The following is a 9811-nucleotide window of genomic DNA, read 5'->3' on the forward strand; positions in this document are numbered from 1 at the left end:
ACACACACACACACACATCACACCATACACACACACACACACACACACTACACACACACACACCACACACACACACACACACACACACACTACTACACACTACTACAAACACACACATTCCCCACACATACCGTTCACAACACCTAACTCAAGAATCTCCACCTTCCAGTTCCTCCGTGTAGCGTGTTGCGCTCTCCAACGATGCCAGCCCTGAGCCAATTGTCGACCCGACTGCAGGATTCCAGTCGGAGTTCAACAAGCGAACGGATGATATTCCGGAATATAGTGTCATCACATTTTTCCATCCGTGAATCAATACGTGAAAAAAATATATATATATATATATATATAAATATATATATATAATATCATATATATATATATATATATATATATATATATATATATATATAATAATATATATATATATATATATTCTCACGTATTGATGTGATGACACTATACTCCGGGATATCATCCGTTCGCTCGTTGAACTCCGACTGGAATCCTGCATCCGACTGGAATCCTGCAAATCCTGCATCCGACTGGAATCCTGCAGACGTTTCGCCAAAATCTAACTTGGCATCTTCAATGCTCGCGCTCCGAAAACACTTCGAACACCCGTGTTCGAATATATATATATATATATATATATATATATATATATATATATATATATATATATATATATATATATATATATATATATATATATATATATATATATATAGTTATTACATGTTTACTTAATTCGCTTTGCAGACATAAAATATTTTTGTCCAACACGTGCATATTATAGTTATAAGTTCTATGTAATTCTTTAACAATTAACCTAAAATGCTTTTTAATCTCAATAGTTTTCTCCAAAATTCTTATAATATCAGCATAGGCAGAACCGCCGTATACACTAGTAACTATTTGGGAGGAACCTACAAGTGCTAATGGTTATGTTAATAACATGAGTCACTTGTTTAGAAAATTGGAAATTTAGAATAGAGTTAAAATTCGATTAAACGTAGGTTAACGGGTTGACTAAAACACGCGTCCAATCATGGGACACATTTTTCAATGAATTTTATTTATTCTGATCGATCGGAAATAAATTATCATAAGTCTCAAACAAAACAAAGGGTACAACCGCATTTTGCGCAGATTAACAAATGTAAATTGGAATTTGCCTCAGTAAAACACGTTTCATGCGATACAAAACACTAATCCAACTATGTTTCGGGCCTATTAAATTAGAATATGGACGAGTTTTAGTGAAATGTCGATATCAATCGCGAGAGTTATGGGTTTAGATTCAATCGCAAGCTTTGAATTTCATTATGTCGTAATTTCCAGTTTTGCATTTTGTTTCGGACACTGACAAGAACGGTATTTTTGAGAAATTCGAATAGCTGATGGCTCTGTTTTCGCTGTAGGGTTCAACCGCAATTATTAGATTCATCATGCTAGTAGTTACGGTTAGTGATGAGAAAAGAATACTCATGTTTGGTACACCGATTTGTAGTAAACGAAACAAGGTGTACGTCGTCTTTTGATCTCAATAACCAACAAAATTAACAATGCTTTTTCGGTGCAGGTCAGAAGTCCGATAAGTAAATTTGTTATATTAGAGTTTTCTGATTATATAAAGGAATTTAAGTCAATACAGTGAATATGTGATGTTTAATCTGACAGTGGTGTTAGATTTTAATACTATGTCTTTTCTTCATATTTTTAGGAAAAAAAATTGTCACTGTTGATTTAATAAATGAAATAAAATCCACTACTTAAAAAAAAACTAAGTGAAGCTAGTTATGTGGGAGTTTCACCCTATTCTCCGTCCGACTTTCGTAAACGTGGTAAACGGCGTTTGTTTTCATAATGTTCCACTCAATAGAGAAATAGCGTATTCCCACATCATTCACTAAATTATCCACGCAGAATTTAATGTAACTGCACGAGCATATAGAAGCATAAGTTTTACACATTGTTGGAACATGCAAGCCTTGGTCGTTTTTTATCGAGCTTATGTAAATAATGTTGAGAAAGAGAATTCCTAAATTCTAATATCTAATCTGATCCAATGTCTGGATATCTAATAAAGCCAGATCTATGGATTTATTCTGCCTATCTTTTCGAGCTGCAAATTATGACTTATATAGCTCGCTTGTTAAAGTACCTTGATGTTTTTCTGTGTGTTATTTTCCTCTTTTTTTCTAATTTATATTAATATATTTTTTATAGGGTAGAAAATTAGGTAAACAAAAACTATTTTGTAGCCATCTACTTCAAACATATATAGGCATATTTTTTATAAAGCTTCTGGATTCCCTCTGCCTCGGTTTTTGTTGAGTCGAATTAGCTAACGTTTCGTCAATCATTATGTTGGCTTCGTTATATCTTAACTGAAACGTTAGCAAAGTTCGACTCAACAAAAACCAACGCAGGAGGAATCCAGGAGTCTTATAAAAAGTATTACAGTAGTCTGATTAAGTTTCTTTAAAACATATATACATTTACAAATGAAATCAATTATTTCAACATTCCATAACTACCAAATAACAGTTTCTACAAAATCGACTGCTTAAACAAAATAAATTCACTTTAATAATCAGATTTTTTTTTATTTAAGTTTGTCAATTTACCAAATACCAAATTCCGCACTCTATTTGCTATGCATTGGAAAACTAATGACGTTAAAATTCGAGGCATTCCAGATTTATTAGGCCATTTTTTTAATAGAGGTTGTTGTGAGTACTATATATGATTTAAATCATCTATAGACAGCGAACAAAAATACATAAAAATTACGTAACTTCCCGTGTCCAGCGGATACGAAACTATTCACTATTTGCTTCTATTGAACAACTCTAATTTTTTGAAGGTGTTTCAGTATTACGCCGCTTGTACCGTGCGTTCAATTTATTTTGATAACATTTTCATTGACTGTAACTTTTTTGTTTTTAGAGATATCAAGGTAAAAAAAAACAAAATATAGGGTTAGTAGCCAAGTTTCTTCGAAGTGACGTATGAAACAAAACACTATTAATTTTCTGACATATAAGTTCATTGAGCCTAAAGAACTATTCCAGGTTCTTATGAACTCTACTTCCTGGAGAGTATAGGACTGCAGCAGTACGGGGTCCGCCACAGTATCAAGGAATGAAGTAATTGATCAATACATGCGCTTGACGCGGCCGTTGGATTGGAGAACTTAATTATAAAACTTCTGTATATAAAAAACTGTACGAACATGGTTCTCAATAAAATTAAAAAATAGGAACTTTTTTATACTTTGAAAAAGTGCTGTGACTGACTGCAACAACAATAATTATTTACAAAACAGCAATATTTAGAATACAAATTTTTACTTTAGTGTGTCTTAACATTTTTAGTATTTGGTTCTACTTTAATTTGTAAATAATTATTGTTGTTGCAGTCAGTCGGGGCACTCTTTGAAAGTATATAAAAATTTTGTATTTTTGCCGGTTTGTCAAAAATGAGTGGACTAAAATATAAAGCACATTACATCATTGTAATCGGAATAAGATATTTTATTAAACACATATATTATATACATTTAAAAAAATATGATGTTGACATATATGTCAGAAAATTGATAGTGTTTTGTTATATGTCACTTCGAAAAAAACTTGTCGACAAACCCTGCATTTTATTTTTTTGCCTTCCTTGATATATCTAAAAACAAAACAGTTACAGGCAACTCAAATATTATCAAGATAAATTGAACGCACGATACAGCGAATATAATTCCTTGTCTCGCAAACACTTGAGATTCTAAAATTATTGAAAATACCGTTTATCGATACAAAAATGATATTTTCGGCACATAGGGCTGTGAGTATCGATACCTCAGTAATAACTTAAACTTAAATATCTATAAAGACATTTCACTGGTTGTGAATAGATTAAAACGATATAAGCTTAAAATGCATTTTGCGGTTTTATTTAAAAACTGTTTATATAAACTCCGATATTAGCAGTCATTTTATTGAGAACCATGTTAGTGCAGTTTTTTATACACAGAACTTTTATAATTAGGTTCTCCAATCCATCGGCCGCTTTAGTCAAGCGCATATATTGATCTATTTCTTCGTTCCTTGATACTGTGGTGGACCCCGTACTCAGAGCGCTGCAGTCCTATAATCTCGAGGAAGAGGTGTCCCAGCGTAGACGCTTGGGTTGAGTCCAGTTTTGTCCCTTTGATATTCAAGGGCCCACAAACAGAATCCTCCACAGTTCCGGCAGATATATATATATATATATATATATATATATATATATATATATATATATATATATATATATATATATATATATATATATATATATATATATATATATATATATATATATATATATATATATATATGTGACACTATATTCCGGGATATTATCCGTTCGCTTGTTGAACTCCGACTGGAATCCTGTCAGTGCCAGTGTTCGAAGTGTTTTCGGAGCGCGAGCATTGAAGATGCCAAGTGAGATTTTGGCGAAACGTCTGCAGGATTCCAGTCGGAGTTCAACAAGCGAACGGATGATATTCCGGAATATAGTGTCATCACATTTTTCCATCCGTGAATCAATACGTGAAAAAAAATATATATATATATATATATATATATATATATATATATATATATATATATATATATATATATATATATATATATATATTCTCACGTATTGATTCACGGATGGAAAAATGTGATGACACTATACTCCGGGATATCATCCGTTCGCTCGTTGAACTCCGACTGGAATCCTGCATCCGACTGGAATCCTGCAAATCCTGCATCCGACTGGAATCCTGCAGACGTTTCGCCAAAATCTCACTTGGCATCTTCAATGCTCGCGCTCCGAAAACACTTCGAAGTGTGCGATATATATATATATATATATATATATATATATATATATATATATATATATATATATATATATATATATATATATATATATATATATATATATATATATATATATATTGAAAATGCCAAGTGAGATATTATATATATTTATTTAATTTTCAATATCCTTCGAGACTAATGGATTAGTAATTTAATATTTTAATATTTAAAATTTCTTTGTTGTTGGTGACTGTGGCTACTGGTCCAAATATTTTCACACTAGTTTCAAATCATCAAATTGTTATCCTATATCTATTGCAAAACTTATTATTAATTTAAAATTTCGAAAATTGCGCCTCCATCAAAACAGGACACCATATTGACTGTGTATTTTTACTTAACTTTAAAGTTAGTGCATAATACGTCACAGCATAAAAAATTCAAAAATGCGTGTTCGATGGATGGTAGTTGTTTTCAGTAGGACTAAGAACAATAAAACTTTTCCTATGTACAACGAAAAGCATTTGCAGCAGTATTTTTAAAGAATATATTAACCCGCTGATCAACTAAAAACATAATTACACTGCGTTATTTATTATTTTTAATAATTTAATATTTTTCATGCAATAAAATCTAAAATTTAATAAAAAATCACGGTGCTGCCGAGCTTTGCTTAACAGGCATAAAAATTGATCACCCTGTGTACATAATAAAAAACATCTAACCTTAATACAATTATTATGGGATAAGATTCAGTTTCAGAATTTTCTGTAATCAAAATGACAACGGCGACGGTTAGGACAGAGTTAGGTTCGGTTCCGTTGTGCGAAATCGATTTTAAACTGAATTTAACAGCGCACCGGTGGCAAAAAAGGTTGAGTCGCAGCAAAATAAAAACGCAATAACTCATTTTTTCGTATCATATGTACCAATTAGCCGGTCGGACTCATTAATCACGGAACGGGAATTTTCAGTTTTCGCGGCAACAGCCGCAGCCAGTCGACTTGCCGAAAACCTTTGGCAATGAATCTTAATTACATTTCGGGGTTAAAATAAAGCCGAAGTTAACCAAAAAATAATTTCCGTCGGATTCCGGAAAATAAACTTCAGAGTTTATTGGAACTGATTTCAAACGATATAAATTATTTAAGATTTCCGGGTATTGTTACTCATTCTACTACTATCTATTACGTATTATTGAGCCATATTCTACGTGAATAACAAAAACGTTTTTTCCAAAAGGAAAACACTGATGCCTGTTTTCGATTGTTTCAAAACCATGAATATGGGAAAGCAGTTTCATCAAAATAAAGTGCAGGGTATAGTAAGCATCACAAAGACGGGTATCAACAAGATTGGTATTGAATTTAACAATACTAATTGTGCAAACAAGTCCTTAAATAACTCTATCTATTCAATAGACCATGCCTACAAGAATGCATTTCACAGATGTTGATGAAAATCTTGTCTAAACAAAGAAAGAACTCTGGAAAAAATATAATCATCAACGTCAGAAAACGGTTCCAGTCAAGGACCTTTGAGGGTAAGATTTTGCCTGAATTAATCATAATTTTTAAAAATGAACGAGTTTTTGACAAATACCTATTTTTTTGGTCTCAATTTAAATATTAAAAAAAAGTTATTTCTAGACATTCAAGTTCTTTTAATCTTTTAATAAAATTTTTAAGTTTTTATGTAATTTCGGCAAGAGAGAGGGGTTTCCTTCCAAAAATTCTGATCTCTTAGGTCAAATTTCTTTTAAGTCTTTTAATTAGTTCATTTACTTCTATTATTAATACTCCTCATTGTAAATATATATATATATATATATATATATATATATATATATATATATATATATATATATATATATATATATATATATATATATATATATATATATATATATATATATATATATATATATATATATTTATATATTCACGTATTGATTCACGGATGGAAAAATATGATGACAATATATTTCGGAATATCATCTGAAAACACTTCGAACACTCGGAGCGCGAGCATTGAAGATGCCAAGTGATATCTTGGTGAAACGTCTGCAGGATTCCAGTCGGAGTTCAACAAACAAACGGATGACCTGGAATCCTGCAGACATTTCGCCAAGATCTCACTTGGCATCCTCAATGCTCGCGCTCCGAAAACACTTCGAAACACGTACGTACACGATATATTTTTTTCCACGTATTGATTCACGGATGGAAAAATGTGATGACAATATATTCCGGGATATCATCCGTTCGTTTGTTGAACTCCGGCTGGAATCCTGCAGATGTTTTGCCAAGATCTTCAATACTCGCGCTCCCAGTGTTCAAATATACAAAATGAAATAAGGACAAGTTGGTACACTAAGAAAAAAAATCATCACGTTGTCTAAATTTTAAATGTAATCATCCCCTAGCCCAAAAAAAATCCGTCATGATAGGTCTCGCAGACAGAGCAATAATGTTATCCGATCCATAATATAGACCAGACGCAATTGAAAAAGCAAAACGCGCACTTCTAAAAAATAATTATGCCAAGAACTTAATTAATAATATATTTAGTAAACGTACCAACAAATTTTATAATAACGTAAACAAAAACAAACATCAAAATCCTCAAAGAAAATATATATCGCTATCATATATGCCTGGAGTATCAGAAAAACTCTAAACCATTTTCAAAGAATACAAAATTCAAATAGGACGCAAAAGTTATAATTTACAAAAAACATATCTCTTCACTAAACTCAAAGCAAAAATTCTAGTTGAAAAAAGAATTAATGTAGTATATATATATATATATATATATATATATATATATATATATATATATATATATATATATATATATATATATATACGGGTGTTCGAAGTGTTTTCGGAGCGCGAGCATTGAAGATGCCAAGTCAGATTTTGGCGAAACGTCTGCAGGATTCCAGTCGGATGCAGGATTTGCAGGATTCCAGTCGGATGCAGGATTCCAGTCGGAGTTCAACGAGCGAACGGATGATATCCCGGAATATAGTGTCATCATATATATATATATATATATATATATATATATATATATATATATATATATATATATATATATATATATATATATATATATATATATATATATATATATATATATATATATATATATATATATATATATATATATATATATATATATATATATATATATATATATATATATATATATATATATATATATATATATATATATATATATATATATATATATATATATATATATATATATATATATATATATATATATATATATATATATATATATATATATATATATATATAATCCTAAAGTGGGCATCTTGATATATTGAATAGTTTTACCACATAAGAATACATTGAAATCTCCTATTATATTCATAGAAAATCAAATTTAAAATTCTGACATTTTTTAACAAATGTTTAAAACTCTTCATTCACTTAGTCCAATGCATTATCGTCGTCAAGTTTAGCGACACCCGAAATAAGAGCTCATAAATTTTAATTTAAACCGAAAAACGCTATATGAATAGGAAATCCATCCTTCAGTTGGAGTATCATTAAGAAACTTTCAATTGTACCCTTAATTACAGCAGTTTCGGTTCTCCAAACCGCGAGTTCTTTATTGTGGATTTAATAATTGAATTCTCAGTTTAATTAAAATAGTTTTCAGAATTTTTACACAGAGTCTTTTGCCGCACCGTAATTGTGTGGCACGAAATAACTGAATGCTACTATTTACCTCGTGGTTTATTAATTTGGTGCTGCTTTAATATTTAATAACATCTAGGGTCGTTAAGGTCATGAAGCAGCATTGTTAAAATGCATAAAATATTTAACATCGAGACCAAAACATGATAATTCGTATTATTCTCAGTGCGTGTAAATGCAACCAATACATCAACACCGCACGTATTTGATTAGACCTATATGGTTATCTGACTTCATGTTCACCATAAAAGAAGTCACCAGAAACAAAAATATATAAAAATTAATTTGCGTTGGTTATTTGCTGTTGGTTTACTTCAGTAAACTTTAATTGCGCACACATACAAGTGATATAGACGCGCAGCATCTGAAGATGTTAGATGAAATTCTGGCGAAATGTCAGGCAACCGATTCTACTCTAGGATCAAACAACGAACGGATGAATTCTGGACTTTTTGAGTTCCATTCTTATTTAGTTTGCCCTGATGGATCTGTTTTTCAAAGCTTCCATCTGGATGAATTTGTCATGAATTAGTTATGGGCCCCTGTATCTTGATATCGTACCCATAAGCGACAAATTGTACTTTTTGAGCCGTTGAAAGCCTCTGCTGTGGCCCCCTGTCATAGCACCTTGCAGCATACCAATAGCTCGCATTTATATATCGCGTTATTAACCTGAAATTTACAACAATACACAACAATAATTTGTACGTTTGACATTTTTTAAAAAATGCTCACATATCTAATAAAAGAAAATTATTGGAGTTTTTGTTAACAATATTTATTCAAGTTTGAGCTAAGTTACTCTTCGAAGATACTTTTTCTTATAAATTTGTAAGCAAGAAAAACTCACGCACGTGAGCATATCTGTCGCCAAATATCTGTAACAGACGAAAATAAATATAAACAAAGGTAAATTGTAAGAGCGTGGAAGTACGTGTAACGTCTTTTTTTATTGACAGCGCAGCAACCGCGACAATTAAATGCTGGAAAGCGTATTCAAATCCAAATAGCGGGGTAGTTTTAATGTTGTGCCCTCAGTCAATAAATTTGCTTCTAAAATTTATGAACCGTAAAAATGTTTCCATCTGAAACTGAAATGCCAGAAATGTTTGCAGAGTGTAAAAAAACAATTAAAAATTTTTATTGAGTAATTTAATTCGAGCGGATAAAATTTAATCGAATGTCGTCCCCTGTTAAATGTTACAAATTTAGAACTAC

Source organism: Cylas formicarius, unplaced genomic scaffold (assembly GCF_029955315.1).
Source record: "Cylas formicarius isolate icCylForm1 unplaced genomic scaffold, icCylForm1.1 PGA_scaffold_10__41_contigs__length_53128322, whole genome shotgun sequence".
NCBI classification, from domain to species: domain Eukaryota; kingdom Metazoa; phylum Arthropoda; class Insecta; order Coleoptera; family Brentidae; genus Cylas; species Cylas formicarius.